This window comes from Mobula birostris, chromosome 1 (assembly GCF_030028105.1).
Source record: "Mobula birostris isolate sMobBir1 chromosome 1, sMobBir1.hap1, whole genome shotgun sequence".
Classification (NCBI taxonomy): Eukaryota; Metazoa; Chordata; class Chondrichthyes; order Myliobatiformes; family Myliobatidae; genus Mobula; species Mobula birostris.
The window spans coordinates 230,306,061-230,322,871 of NC_092370.1; the positions used below are offsets into that span (position 1 = coordinate 230,306,061).

At 41.3% G+C, this 16,811-nt stretch overlaps 1 protein-coding gene across 6 annotated transcripts in view; it reads right to left on the bottom strand.

The window, feature by feature from the left end:
• The window catches only part of nrxn3a (neurexin 3a), a 2,269,325-nt gene that overhangs the window by 894,091 nt on the left and 1,358,423 nt on the right, over window positions 1-16,811 (bottom strand). The gene's annotated exons all lie outside the window — the stretch shown is intronic.

Genomic DNA, 16,811 nt, shown 5'->3' on the forward strand with positions numbered 1-16,811 from the left:
TCTCCCAGTAACCTTTGACAGCCTTACTAATCAAGAATCTATCAACCTTCACTTTAAATATACCTAATGACTTTGTCTCCAAATCCGTCAGTGGCAATGAATTCCGCAGATTCACAATCCTCTGGCTATAGAAATTCCTCCTCATCTCTGCTCTGTTCTGAGGCTGTATCCTGTAGTCCTAGATTACCCTATTATAGGAAACATTCTCTCCACATTCATTCTATCTTGGGCTTTCAATATTTGATAGAGTTCAATGAGATCCCCCTCATTCTTCTAAATGCCAATGCGTACCACTTAAGGGCAGCTTCTTCCTTGCTGTTATCAGCCTTTAAAACAAGCCTCTTGTACAATAAGATGGACTCTTGACCTCACAATCTACCTCATGATCTTACACTTTATTGTTTCCCTGCACAGCACTTTTTCATAGTTTATTGTTGTTTCACCTTATTCTAGCACAACACATTGTGTCATGAAATAATCTGTATAAACAAATCATGTATTAATCTGCAGGACAAGCTTTTCACTTTATCTTGGTCCATGTGACAACAATGAAACAAAACCAAATAAAGGTCTGTGCCTGGAGTCAGAGATCGTTAATCTAGTTAATCAGTGCTGCACAGGGTCTGAGCCAAGTATACCTTTTCTCAATCTCCTCATGGTCTTTGTTTGTTTCAAAAGGAGGAAACCTATCTAAGTGCTTTCTTAGTACTGTGAAATCCTTCCTAAATGACCACACTAAAAAATAAATGTCATTTTGAGCTAGGGAGATGTGAAATTGAATTCCTGGCTTTTATTCTGAATCTGAATTTCTGATACAAAGAGGGCTCAGTAAATTCAAATGGGTCTTTAATTCTGCCTTTAACCCTTGTGCTCAGATTACGTCAGGTATTTCAAGTTGAAATATCTGTGCTTGCAGAGCACATCAAAAGGAATAGAATGAAGAAAGTGAAGTGCACTCTGAATAATAGAGAAGATGGAGGTTACCATTTACTGCACTAATCCGGAACATGATTGGAGAGCTAATGCCTCTCTCATGTCTCATTCATTCATTCTGTTGCGGACTTGGGATAGTCCTGTGAACGGTGAGATGTTCAGAAGAGGATGAGCTCAAGTTAACTGCACACAAGGCTGAAAATAACAATTAAATCAGGAGATAATTAAAAAGGAATCTATGCGGGAGAGAGAGAGAGAATGGTGAAGCAGGAAGCACATTGTAAAACATCTGCAAGGAATTAAGTGCCAAGTATCTCAAACTGACAGTTTTGATAAATTCAGCAGCTGCAATCTGAAGATTACGTATATAAAATTGACACATTTTCTTTTGCTGGGATTTGAGGACCTGAATTACAGGGAAAGGTTGAAGAGGTAGGGATGCTTTTCCCTGGTGCGTAGGAGAATGATGGGAGATTTGATAGAGGTATACAAAATTATGAAGAATATACTGTAGATAGGGTAAATAAGGTTATGTGACACTAGAAATAGTGGTCATAGGTTAAGGGAGTAAGGTGAAATACTTAAGGGGAATCTGAGCGGGAACTTCTTCGTTCTGAGGGTGGTGAGAGAGTGGTCTACACACCACTATTGTAGTGTGAGGTTATTTGAGTTCCTTGTCAGCTAGAACCAGTCTGGACATTCTCCTCAGACCTCTTGCATTAACAAGATGTTTTCACCCACAAGGCTAACACTCACTGGATGTTCTTTTTTTTTCACTCCATTCTCTGTAATTTCTAGAGACTGCTGGGTATGAAAATCCCAGAAGACCAGCATTTTAAAGATACTCAAACCACCCCAGCTGGCACAAACAATCATTCCATGTCAACATCACTCAGATCACATTTCTTCCCCGTTCTGATATTTGGTCTGAACAACAAATTAACCTCTTGACCACGGCTACATGCCTTCATGCACCGAGTTGCTGCAATGTGATTGGCTGATAATAAATTGGCAATAAAAATCAAGTATGCAGGTTGCCTAATAAACTGGCCACTGAGTATATATGTAGCTTTATTTATTTAAAATGAATAAGTATCAAGGAAAAAGGGGGACAGTAAACATACACACAAAAAAGAAATCAGTTTGCAGAAGAAAGCATCAACATTTGCATGAATCTGATGATTGCCTTTAGGGCATAATGACATGAATGAAGTTTGGGGTTAATAAAATAAAGGAAACTGTGCAAAAAATAAGGTGTTGATATTTCAATATCTACCATCTTTATATTTACTGAACGAGGGTCCTTGGGAATACAAATAGACTTTTCTGATAGGGATGATGAAAAAATTATGATTTCCAAAATACATATTTTATTGTGCATCTCTTATTTATTTCTGCCTATGCTCAAGTATCTATTTATTTACTCGTTCTCTCCCTCCAGGAGCATGACGTACAAAGTCAGAAAATATATATTCTTTCTGTTTATGGCATGTGTGTGCAGGTGGAGTTATCAATTAGGTGTCATAAAAGTGAAGTTAATTTAAAAAAACGGTCCACAATTCTCATCAACTTCCCTCATTAGTCACATAATTAAGTAATTGCTTGTCTGCTTCTCCCTTCACAGTATACTCGTAGCAGCAGAATTTGTCTTTGTTTGTTTGATGTTCCCGAAATCTTGTAACACAAAGCTCCAAAGTTAATTCTTTGTATCCTACTAATGCCAGATAGTACATCAGCTGAAAACCTTTCTGAAATCATGGTTATGAAAGGAGGGTTTATCCATGATGTCACGTTTTACCTACGATAGGGAGGCAGCATCAATTAGTCAGAGGCTGGCTGAAAGGGAAGGGCTGGAATTGTTCCAAAATGATGATTGTCAGCTTCTCCTCATCTCTGTAATTTCTTCCAGCCCTGGGAGTTCAGACCCAGAATCAGAATCAGGTTTAATATCACTGGCAAATGTTGTGAAATGCTTTGTCTTTGCGCAGCAATACAATGTAATACATAACAAAAATGGTGTATTACAGTAAGTATGTATATTAAATAGTTAAATTAAATAAGCAGTGCAAAAAATAAAAATAAAAAAGTGGTGAGGCAGTGTTCATAGCTTCAACATCCATTCAGAAATCCGATGGCAGAGGGAAAGAAGCTGTTTCTAAAACATTGTGTGTGTGCCTTCAGGTTCCTGTACCTCTGTCTAGATGGTAGCAATGAGAACAAGGCATGTTCTAGGTGATGGAAGTCCTTAGTGACTGGTACTGCCTTTTTGAGGCACTGCTCCTTGAAGACGTCTTAGACACTACAGAGGCTAGTACTCATGATGGAACTGAATAAGTTTACAACTCACTGCAGCTTATTTCAATCCTGTACAGTAACCAACCCCCTCCCCAACTACATAGCAGACAGTAATGGTACATCTGTCCGAGTGTTGTTGGTGTCATATCAAATTTCCTTAAACTCCTAATGAAATATAGCCATTGTTGTGCCTTCTTTGCAGCTGCGTTGATATGTTGGGCCTAGGATAGATCCTGAGAGATGTTGACACTCAGGAAATGAAATTGCTCTCTCTTTCCGCTTCTGGGTGCAATTTCAATTCATCCTTCTCGTACTCCTTTATTTATTCATTCTACCATTCACTGCTCTGTCGCCCAGGTTTGAAGCTGTGACTGCAAACCTCTTCTTTCCTCCTTTAAATACTTTATCCTAAATGAAAATAAAACTAATCATATTGCAGTTGCTGGAAATCTGAGACTGAACCAGAAAGCTGGTAATACTCAGTAGGTGAGGCAGCATCTTAACAAAGGGGAACTGTTAACCTTTCAGGTAGGAAACTGTCAGAACTGAGGAGTGTTTGATGGCTCTGGGCCTGTAGTCACTGGAGTTCAAATGTGTGAGGAGGAGAAGGCTAGAGAATAGGGTTGAGAGGGATAATAGGATAATAAATCAGCCATGATGGAATGGTGGAACAGATTCGATGGGCTGAATGGCCTAATTCTACTCCAATGTCATATGTTCGAATGATCTCAACTGGAGAAGAGAGAGAAGACAAAACAAGCTATCAGTGGTAGAGAAGGTGAGTATTGGTTGTCCGTCAATTTTGATGAATACGATTGTGTTTGTGCAGCTCATCTGATGTGTGTTTGGAGGTGACAGTAGAGGCCAATTCTTGAATGGCATGGACACTCACAGTGTCCTGATTCCACAGGCACAGTAGGCCGTTGCTGCTGCTTCCTTCTTCTGTTGGGCAGTCTCCAAGTCTTCTCTCTTCTAAGTTGCTGCGAGCACGTTTAACCAAGGCACGCCAACCTATTCTGTCTTACGCCCTATGTTCCAGGTGCTGAGGAGCAGGTCCACTATAAGCAACGTTGGCTTTAACATAGTCCTTATACCTCTGCTGCCCTGTGATAACTGACCAGAGAGCAGCTGCTTCGGGAGTCTGGAATCCTCCACTTGTATAACATATCTGGTCCAAAGAAGAGGTGCTTTCAGAATCATGGCTTCTATACAAGTTGCCTTTGCCTTATTAAGGACTTCCAGGTTTGTGGTACAGTCATGTCAGCAGATCTCATGTGAAAGTATGTGGAAGTGTTCCAGCAGTTTGTGTTTTGTATACGGTCCAAATTTCACAACGACACTGGATGCTTGTGAGGACAACAGCTTGGTGCAAGCTGATCTTAGTGGGCTTCTAATAGAGCAAACGGAAACATCTTTGATAGGCTGAGACAAAGTAAATTAAGGCAGCAGTAAAACCAGATAATACTTCTTTGTTTGTGTTATGTGCTGATGCAGTCTGGGGCATCATCCATATGAAGGGTCTTGCCTGCAAATGACGACTTTCCATTTCCCTGCACAGAAGTAGCCAGACCTGCTGAGTTCCTCCAGCTCTTTCTGTGTTCCATATAAATGGAGAGCTATGATTTAAACTGCCACATTGCCACATTCCCTCATTAAGTCTCACCCTCCCAGAGGTATTCCCTTTGTACTACCCATCCCTCCCTCCCCTTCTCTATTTTGATTTCTCTCATTCACAGTTTCGATCGAGGACTTGGAAGTTGAAGCATGAAACCATTCTGACCAACAGCGCCACAATGTGGTATGCCAGCTGCACAGCCGCTGAGCGACAAGACCTGCATCACGTGGTGAGGGCGGCCCAGAGAATTGTCAGGATGGAGCTCCCAGGACTGGACACCATCTATTCCAGCAGACTCAGGAGGAAAGCAATCAGCACAATCAGAGACACCACACACCCCGGCCACTCCCTGTTTGACCCACTGCCGTCCAGCAAAAGGTTCAGGACACTAAAAGCTAGAACAAATAGACTGAGGATCAGCTTCTATCCCAGAGCTGTGGCCTCCATCACACCACTCCCACAGAACAATGACTGAAACTGTGAGCACACACATGGACTCAAATACTTGTACTAACGGCACTTTGTGCATTACTGTGATAATCTGGTGCTGCTGCAACTTATTTTCTGCTACTTATCTATTTAATACCGTTTTTCTATTACTGTCTTGTTTTTAATCTACCGCTTTATCTAATTGCCTAAGAGGAAGCCAAACAGAGTTTCATTGTACCTATGCATAACGACAATAAAGATCATTCAATTCAATTCAATTTAGAACTCTGTTTCAGTTTTTGCAAAAATGCTTCCTGACCTGCTGAATATCAGCAGCATTTTCCATGTTTTTATCTTCGTATCTCCTTTGTCTCTCCAAATGTGCTACTGCTCTCCAAAGGTCCAGCATTCTGTATGTGTTGCATCTGTATAGTTTGGAATAGATCTGATGGAAAAACGGGTCTGTTTCTGTGCTGCAGTGCTCTATGATTAGCAAGGTAGTTTCAACCTTTCCTGTTACTTCAGATTTCCTGCATTTATATTGTTTCGAATTCACAATTCCAGCATTTATTTCTCTGTCGTTCATCTCCCTCTATTTAATAGTACAAAGGTTCAAAGATTTAAAAGGTTCATTGTATTGTCAAAGTGTGCATGTACAATACAACTCTGATATTCATCTTGTCCAGATAGCCATGAAATAGAGAAAGACCATGGGCATTGTTGAAAGAAAAGACCTCAACACCCCTCCCCCAGCACAAAAAAGAACCTAATCTCACACACCTCAAAACCCTCTCTCCTCCCTTTCAGAAAAAAAACATCAAATCCCTATCCCCCCTCCCTGCAGAAAAACAGTAACAATAACATCAAATCCCCATTCCCCCCTCCCCGCAGAAGAACAGTAACAATAACATCAAATCCCTATCCCCCCTCCCCGCAGAAAAACAGTAACAATAACATCAAATCCCTATCCCCCCTCCCCGCAGAAAAACAGTAACAATAACATCAAATCCCTATCCCCCCTCCCCGCAGAACAGTAACAATAACATCAAATCCCTATCCCCCCTCCCCGCAGAAAAACAGTAAAAATAGCATCAAATCCCCATTCCTCCCTCCCTGCAGAAGAACAGTAACAATAACATCAAATCCCCATTCCTCCTCCTCGCGGAAGAACAGTAACAATAACATCAAATCCCTATTCCCCCTCCCCGCAGAAGAACAGTAACAATAACATCAAATCCCCGACCTCCTCGCTCACAGAGAAGAACAGCAACAAAAGCAACAAAACTGCCAATCACCCTTCTCACACACAAAAAATTAACAGATCACACACCTGCCAGCTGGTCACAAGAAAGAAAACACCAAGAAAAAAACTGAAGGAGACCAATATGAAGTACAGTCCAATAATCATATAAATATCAAAAACATCTTTCTGTCAGCGTACAAGAAGAGTGACCTTTCCAGTAGTCAGGTCATCCACAGTTAAAATGTCTAACGGTCTGACACAACATCATGGGCCAGTACTATGCTGCATTGTTCCACGTTCTCTGATCCACTGTCAGCAGGTGTCACTAGATTTGCTTTAGATCACTTCTTTCTCAAATACACTCAATGGGCACCTTATTAGGTACACCTGCTTGATAATGTGAATATCTAATCAGCCAATCACATGGTATTAAATCTGTCACCAGTCTAAACCCTGACACTGGTTGGGCCAGGGCTAGAGTGGTTGGACTGGAAGCTGGCTGTGTTTTGCTTGATGCGTGAGTGTGGTTTGGAACCTGTTGAGGGAAAGAGAGTGGGGAAGGCACGGAAGTTGCTGGGAGGGGGTTGTGTGGGTCTGGTAATGGTGGATAAGCTAAGAGGTGGGTTTGAGGGAAAGAAAGTGGAGAAGGAGAGGGATAGAGACTTGGGACCAGAGGTAGGCAGCTGGGGAGAGGTGGATTATTGTGAAGGGAGAAATAAAGGGAATGAGGAGGTAGTGAGGGGTTGGATGAATGAAAACCAAGACAAAGGGAATAAAAGAATAAGAAATGATAGTGGAGAAAACTCTGAAAGTGAGGAAGATGAACAAGCTCAGAGAGGAGGTGTCATAATTAGGTTTAATGAGAAGGCTCAGGGACATATGAAGAAAATTAACCTGTTTATGCTAACAACAACTCTGACAAAAAAGGTAGGGGAAATAGTATTTGCAAAAGTCCTTAATGATGGCAACTTATTGGTAAGATGTGTGAATGAGGAACAACTTGAGAAAGCACTCAAGCTAAAAGAGATAGGAAAATGCAGGGTGGAATACATTGGGAGGGTGGGAGCACAAAACAGTGGTTGTAAAGGAGTGATCACGGGGATACCAATGAGTATAAATATGGAGAAGATAAAGAGGAATATCAAAGGAGGGAAAGTAATGAATGTTCAATGACTGAAAACAACAAAGGAGGGAGTGAAAAAGGAAAGTGAATCAGTATTGATTGAATTTGAAGGAGGAGTGCCAAGGAAGGTGTTCCTGGGTTTCATGAGTTACCCAGTAAGGGTGTATGTGCCAAAGCCACTGAGGTGCTATAATTGTCAAAGGTTTGGACACGTGGCTAAAAACTAAAAGGCAGAGGAGATGTGCTAGATGTGGGGGTGATCATGAATATGGGAAGTGTGGAACAGGAGTTCAACCAAAATGCTGCAATTGTGGAGGAGCTCATAATGTTGCATATAGTGGGTGTGCGGTTGTGAGATGGGAGACTAAAATTCAAGAAATAAGAGTGAAAAGAAAGATCACTTATGCAGAAGCTGTAAGAATGTCAAGAGGACAGAATAATGTTCCTAATGAACAGGGAGCAATAGGGATATGAGAGATGCAACAAAGAACAGATGACAGGATTTATGTAGACAAAAAGGCTCTAGTAACATTTATTGCAGGAGTGATTAATAGTACTGCTGAGGTAAAGTCAAAAAGTGACAAAATTCAGCTGGTGGTAAAAGCAGCAGTAAACCATTTAGGGTTAGTAGGACTGACATGGGAGGAAGTGAGGGAGAACCTCAGTAATCAGTCAAGCCAGGAAGTGTCATGTGTTGGTTAATACTAATTATAGTGATTCTTTTACAATGGAATGCAAGGAGCTTACTGGCCAATAGCCAGGAATTCAAGCACTTTATTAAAGAATTGGTTGTAAAACCGGATGTAGTGTGTATTCAGGAAACTTGGTTGAAACCAACTTTAGACTTTGTGGTATATGGGTATACAATGATAAGGAAAGATAGAAATCTAGGGGGAGGAGAGGGTTGTGCTATGTTAATCAAGCAAGGTATACCATATAGGGTACTGGAAAAAGGAGATGATCAGGAATACATAGTGGTGGAAGTGTGGGAGAGAGGGGAGGGAGTGGTTATAATTAACTACTACAATCCATGTAAAAGGTTGGATTTGGACAGCCTATTAAAGATACAAGGACAAAACAGACATAAAGTAGTGTGGTGTGCAGATTTCAATGCTCATAGCACGATATGGGGGGAACAGATTACAGATCCAAATGGAAAGGTAATTGAAGATTTGATGGAAGAAAGGGATTTGGTGTGTATGAATGATGGTAGCGGCACGAGGATAGATATAACAACAGGAACTGAGTCAGTGTTAGATATTACGTTAGTGTCTAATACCTTGGCTGGCATTAGTAATTGGGGAGTTTGGACTGCTTCAACAGTAGGCAGTGATCACTACCCAGTTTTGTGTTCAGTGGGTGAAAGAGTTGAAGTAAGACCAGGTGGCGGAACCCCAAAGTGGGTGTTTGAAAAAGCTGATTGGGGTAAGTTCCAGAAGTTGAGTGAAGAAGGGTTGACAAAGATTGATATTTCTGGAAATGTAGATGAATTAAACAGTCAGGTGACTTCAGCAATTATCATGGCAGCAGAAGGATCTATACCTAGGAGTAAAAATAGGATGAATAGAAAACTGGTACCATGGTGGACAGAGGAATGTTGTCAGGCTGTAAAAAACAGAAATAGAGCATTCAGGCTAGTTAAAAGAACCCATAATATGCAGCATTTGGTTCAATATAAGAAAGCACAGGCAGTGGTGAGAAGAACTATACGTCAAGCTAAAAGGGCAAGTTGGAGGAGTTTTTGCGACAAGGTAGGAAGAACAACACCTGTGGGAGAGATATGGGGAATGATTAAGAGGATGGGAGGAGATAGAAGGGAATGGGAATACCCAGTAATGATATCTGAGGAGGAAACTGCAGTCTCCAGTAGGGATAAGGCTGAGATCATGGCCAAGTCATTTGTATTGATACACAGTTCAGAAAATCTGTCTGAAGAAGGGAAAGAATAATGAACCAACACCCAGGTGTGTTAAGCAGGAGGGAAGGAACAGATGATATAATTGATGATCCATTTACATTAGCAGAAATGGTGAGAGCAATAAAGAGATCGAGACCAACCCCCCCAGGGAAAGATCTGATATGCTCTGTGATGCTAAAAAATCTAGGAGAAGGAGTGCTCTTGAAGTTGCTGCATTTTTATAACAGAGTGTGGGAGGAGGGAAGATTACCTAGTGCATGGAAAGAAGCAGTAGTAATTCCAATAAGGAAGCCTGGCAAGGATCTGTCAAAACCCACTAGCTACAGACCAATTGCATTAACATCAAGTATATGTAAGATAATGGAAAGGATGATAACAGAAAGGTTATCATATGAGCTTGAGAAAAGGGGAATGCTGGCAAGTTATCAGAGTGGTTTTAGAAAGGGAACAAATTCCATGGACTCCATGATTATGTTAGAGACTGAAATAAGGAAGGCCCAGGCAAATAGAGAGTCAGTAGTGGCAGTGTTCTTTGACATTGAAAAAGCCTATGATATGATGTGGAAGGAAGGATTATTAATTAAACTGCACAAGATGGGGGTTGGTGGGAGAGTTTTTAATTGGATTAAAGATTTTTTGTTTGGTAGAAAAATTCAAGTTCGGATTGGATCAGAATTATCAAAACAGTACATAGTGGAAAATGGCACACCTCAAGGTAGTGTGATTAGCCCATTACTTTTCATGATTATGATCAATGATGTCTTCACAAAGGTACCAGTGGATATAGGTAGGTCACTGTTTGCGGATGATGGGGCCTTGTGGAAAAGAGGCAGGAACATGGACCATATAATCAGGAAACTACAAGAAACAATTGATGAAGTGGTGGAGTGGGGTTATGATTGGGGATGTAGATTTTCAGTAGACAAAACTCAATCTGTATTTTTTACCAGGAAAAGGGTTGAGGTAGGGAAGAAGTTAAGGATGTATGGGGTTGAATTAGAAATGGTTGCATCATTTAAATTTCTGGGAGTTATATTTGATTCATGATTAACATGGGCAGACCATATCAGGAAAGTTGAGGAGAAATGTAAAAAAGTAATAAATGTGATGAGATGTTTGACTGGTAGGGAATGGGGAGCAAGTTGTTCAGCTTTGAAGAGAATGTATGTGGCTTTAGTAAGATCTGTATTGGATTATGGAAATATATGGATCAGCAGCTAGGTCTCTTATAAGGAAACTGGATGTGATTCAGGCTCAGGCCTTGAGAGTGTGCAGTGGGGCTTTTAAAACGTCACCAGTGTCAGCCCTACAGGTAGAAATGGGAATAATGCCTTTGGAACTAAGAAGGATGCAACTGATGGCAAACTACTGAGCTAACTTGCAGGGGTACAATGATTCTCACCCTACTAAAGGAGTGTTGCAGGAGTGCTGGGAAAATGGGAGGTTTCAGAGGGATACCTTTAGTCAAGTAGGGAATGATATCGCGAAAGAATGTGGAGTATTTGATCTGAGGATAAGTCCTTCAGTAGTTTATCCGGTTGTAGCTCCATGGAAGCTTGTATGGCCTGACATAGACTGGCATTTGTTAGAGGTAAAAAGGAAAGAAAGATATAAAACAGATCTGGTAAATGCATTTAACTGTCATGTGATGGAAAAGTATAGTGATTATACTCACATTTATATGGATGGTGCGAAGGAACCTGCAACAGGAGTGACAGGGTTTGGGGTGGTCATACCAGCAAAAGAAATTGGAATCAGCAGAAGAACATCTAATAAGTTAGGAGTGTTTACAGTGGAGATGCTGGCAGTGTTGGTTGCGTTGCAATGGGTGCAGAAAGCCAGACAAGTCAAAGCATTGATATGTTCAGATTCATCCTCCGTTCTAGCAAGTTTAAGGTCTTTTCACACAAACAGTTGGCAAGATGTACTTTATGAAGTCCTTCAGTTAGTTACAAGGATTGCAAGTCAGGGAGGTCAGGTAAAATTTCTATGGGTTCCAGCACATGTATGGGTGAAGGGGAATGAGAGGGTGGATGAGTTGGCAAAGAGGGTGTTAAAGTAAGAAAATGTGGAAATGCACATTAGTATCAGTAAAGCAGAGGTTAAGTGTGTAATCTGGGAAAAAGTCAACCGAATGTGGCAAGAAAGATGGGACAGGGAGGGGAAAGGGAGGCATTTATATCAAATACAAAAGAGTGTTGCAGTTACTAGGGTAGGTAATGGAAACAGAAGAGAGGAAATTGTGTGGACTAGGTTAAGGCTGGGGCATTGTGCATTAAACAAAACATTGAAAATGATAGGGAAACACCAGACAGGATTGTGTGAGGAATGTCAGGAAGAGGAGTCAGTAGAACATGTAGTTCTGAGTTGCAGGAAGTATGGGATACAGAGAGAGATGAGAAATAAATTAAGGGAGTTGGGGATGCAGGAATTCATATTAAAAGGGTTGCTGGGCATGGGTGAGAGAGCACAAGTCCGGGTATTTTTAGCATTTTTAAGGGGTACAGGGTTTTTTTATAGAATATGACGAATAAACAGGAATAGGATACTAGGATGGTCAAAGATGGGAGGGTGAAGTGTAGGTGTGTGTGATTGGGTGAAGGGATTTAGAATTTAGAGTCTAGTGCACATTCTGGAGCAGAGGGTGGTGGTAATGCACCATTAAGCTGGATGCCAACCACCGTAAAACAAGATACAGACAGACAGAACCCTGACACTGTTCACTACCCTAATCCACATCCTGGTACACTGCACTGTTCAAATGTGGCTCATCATTGAGCTGGGTGGAATAAACAGTGGGAGGCATGGTCAGGTGGTAATCCATGGAAATCCTTTGGGACTGAAGGGTCTCAGCCAGAAATATCGACTGTTTATTCATTTCCATAGATGCTGCCTGACCTGCTTAGTTCCTCCAGCATTTTTTTGTGTGTTGCTTTAGATTTCCAGCATCTTCAGGACTTTCTCATGTTTCTGGGTGGTAATCCATTTCTGGTCAAAAGGAGATGTGCCCCAGTATTTCACACCTATAGGGTATATTACCAGCCACACTTCTTCTGATTGGTGTATATTTGAACCTTAATTTGGAACGTTGCAACACCACAGACCAATGAGGACAATTTAGGCTAAGCCCCATGAAGTATCGGAAACATCTGCTCAATCACACGACAATAGAAAGAGCCCACAAGAATCAAAATAAAAACATGTTTTGCTCTGCTTTGTGTTAACAATAAACCTCCTGTTGGAAAAAAATAATATTATAATGATTCTGTTTAGCATATAAATTCCAACAGTTGAGCAGCCTGTGATACTCAGCATAAATATTCATGCAAGTTTCAATTTCCTGACAGAAAAATATAAGCGATAGGAGCAAAAGGTTGATTCCAGCACAGGCCATCAACATATTTACCTAAGATTTCCGACATGTTCGCTCAGCAAGATACACAGATCCTGCAGTGAAAATATATGAAGCAAAGCATAGCTCATTCTCAATGCAGATTTCTTTCAGCACATCTAGGTGAAGAGTCAAGCACTTCACAGAATAAAGACATTGTTATAATCAATATACACTCAGTGGCCACTTTGTTAGGTACACCTCTACACTGGCTCATCAATGCAATCAGCCAATCATGTGCAGGCAACTCAATGCATAAAAGCATACCAACATGGTCAAGAGGTTCAGCTGCTGATCAGACCATATCCAGTCCTGATGAAGAGTTTCAGCCAGAAACGTCGACTGTTTATTCCTCTCCATAGACTCCAGCTGACCTGCTGAGTTCCTCCAGAATTTTGTGTGAATATTACTCTCGATTTCTAGCATCAGCAGAATCTATTGTGTTAAGATATTCACTGTACCTTTATGTGGATGACAATGATAAACCAATTCCCAGTGACCAGTCGCCGAACACGGACAACAGAGCTGCACCTGACAGTCCCCTGCAAGGAGGAACTATGTGGGTAGGAGAACGCCTGCTGTTCGCGCTGAGGCTCCAATCCCACAATTCTGAGTTTGCCAGCTGTAAAAGAACTTTGAACTGTTTTTAAACTGTTTTTAATTGTCTCTGATATTCAGAGGCAATCAAAAATTATTCAAATTGATAAATAATTCAGAATAATTATTTTTAATAACTTAAATTTAATTAACAATATCATTAACTGCTCTTTCAATGCTTCTAGTGCTATTTTAAAGTGAAACAATTGAAACACTTGCCTGTAGTTATTTTTCCACAGGAAGGCAGTCCTTCACTTGAATGGGGCTCTGTCTACACATCAGTGATCTCTGCCATAAGCTACTCGAAGAATGCAATAAATATTTAATTAATGCTGATTCAACGTTACCTTACAGTCTTAGAAGATCTTAAATGCATTAACATATAAGTGGTCTCTAGATTCGCTCTTCTGATATTCTGATGGTTATTCAAGAGCTTTATGAAAATTCCACTTCAGGCTCCAGTACCTATTTCTTTTACGCATAATACACAAGGAAAACATATCATGGATTGTGCTACCATCAGCTCAATCACTGAAAAGCAGTACAAATGAATAAGTGAACCAAGACATTTCGCATAACCAGAAATAATCACTCTGAGCGAGGGGTAGGTACAATCACTCTGAGCGAGGGGTAAGTACAATCACTCTGAGCGAGAGGTAAGTACAACCACTCTGAGCGAGAGGTAAGTACAATCACTCTGAGCGAGGTAGGTACAATCACCGTGAGTGAGAGGTAGGTACAATCACGCTGAGCGAGGGGTAAGTACAATCACTCTGAGCGAGAGGTAAGTACAATCACTCTGAGTGAGAGGTAGGTACAATCAGTCTGAGTGAGAGGTAGGTACAATCACTCTGAGCGAGAGGTAGATACAATCACTCTGAGCGAGGGGTAGGTACAATCACTCTGAGCGAGGGGTAGGTACAATCACCCTGAGCGAGGGGTAAGTACAATCACTCTGAGCGAGGGGTAGGTACAATCACAGTGAGCGAGGGGTAGGTACAATCATTCTGAGTGAGGAGTAAGTACAATCACTGTGAGTGAGAGGTAAGAACAAGCACTCTGAGTGAGGGGTAGGTACAATCACACTGAGTGAGGGGTAAGTACAATCACACTGAGTGAGGAGTAGGAGGGGTAAATACAATCACACTGAGTGAGGAGTAGGTACAATCACACTGAGCGAGGGGTAGATACAATCACACTGAGTGAGGGGTAGGTATAATCTGATTGAGGGGTAGGTACAATCACTCTGAGTGAGAGGTAAATACAATTACTGAGCGAGGGGTAAGTACAATCACTGAGCGAGGGGTAGGTACAATCACTCTTAGTGAGGGGTAGCTATAATCTGATTGAGGGGTAGGTACAATCACACTGAGTGAGGGGTAAGTACAATCACTCTGTGCGAAGGGTAAGTACAATCACTGAGTGAGAGGTAGGTACAATCACAAGGGTTGTTGTGTACATCCCTCCCCCTGCCAACCCTACGTTGGCGTGTAACATCATTTACACCGTTGGGCACAGGAGTAAATTCAGCCAGAGACTCATTCGTAAGGCCAGTGATGTTGTTAGGGATAGAACTGGACTCTCTGACGGTGGTGTCTGAAGAGAGGATGCTGTCTAAGTTGCATGCCATCTTGTTCAATGTCTCCCATCCACTACATAATGTACTGGGTGGGCACAGGAGTACATTCAGCCAGAGACTCATTCCACCGAGATGCAACACAGAGCGTCATAGGAAGTCATTCCTGCCTGTGGCCATCAAACTTTACAACTCCTCTCTTGGAGGGTCAGACACCCTGAGCCGATAGGCTGGTCCTGGATTTATTTCGTAATTTACTGGCATAATTTACATATTACAATTTAACTATTTATGGTTCTATTACTATTTAATATTTATGGTGCAACTGTAACGAAAACCAATTTCCCCTGGGATCAATAAAGTATGACTATGACTATGACTATTCCACCAGGATGCAGCACTGAGCATCATAGGAAGTCATTCCTGCCTGTGGCCATCAACTTTGCAGCTCTTCCCTTGGAGGGTCGGACACCCTGGGCCAATGGGCTGGTCCTGGACTTATTACCCTCTGGCATAGTTTACATATTATTATTTGATTGTTTGTGTTTTTGTATTGCTATGTTTGTACTCTGTTCTTGGTTGGTAATGCTGTAACGAAACACAAATTCCCTCAGGATCAATTAAGTATGTCTATCTATCTATCTATCTATATCTATCTATTATGGGCCAAAGGGCCTGTACCGTGCTGTAATGCTTTCTGTTCCATAATCAGCACGATTGAAGATCAAGAAGAAGTTATGTTTTAGGGCACTTTTGGGACCTATCTGCAGAGCTGATTACAAATTAACAAGTTTTCAGAGCACACACATAAACTGTGCAACATGACCTCACAAGGGGGAGTATTAGTTCATCTTCTCAAGACTTTGTAGGAGCGCTTTCACCCCTTTGAATTTATGCTGGCTCTCAGAACAGTCTCTTCAATCCCATTCTCCCATTTTCCTGTACCTATTCAGAATAAGAATCAAAATCAGGTTTATTATCACTGATGTATGTCATGAAATCTGTTATTTTTTGCAGCAGCACTGTGAGATGCATAAAAAGTTGCTATAATTAAAAATAAGAAATATAACCATAGAACATATAACCATATAACAATTACAGCACGGAAACAGGCCATCTCGGCCCTTCTAGTCCGTGCCGAACTCTTACTCTCACCTAGTCCCACTGACCTGCACTCAGCCCATAACCCTCCATTCCTTTCCTGTCCATATCGCTGTCCAATTTAACTTTAAACAACAACATCCAACCTGCCTCAACCACTTCTGCTGGAAGCTCGTTCCACACAGCTACCACTCTCTAAGTAAAGAAATTCCCCCGCATGCTACCCCTAAACTTTTGCCCTTTAACTCTCAACTCATGTCCTCTTGTTTGAATCTCCCCCACTCTCAATGGAAAAAGCCTATCCATGTCAACTCTATCAATCCCCCTCATAATTTTAAACACCTCTATCAAGTCCCCCCTCAATCTTCTATGCTCCAAAGAATAAAGACCTAACTTGTTCAACCTTTCTCTGTAACTTAGGAGATGAAACCCAGGCAACATTTTAGTAAATCTCCTCTGTACTCTCTCAATTTTATTGACATCTTTCCTATAATTCAGTGACCAGAACTGTACACAATACTCCAAATTTGGCCTTACCAATGCCTTATACAATTTCAACATTACATCCCAACTCCTATACTCAATGCTCT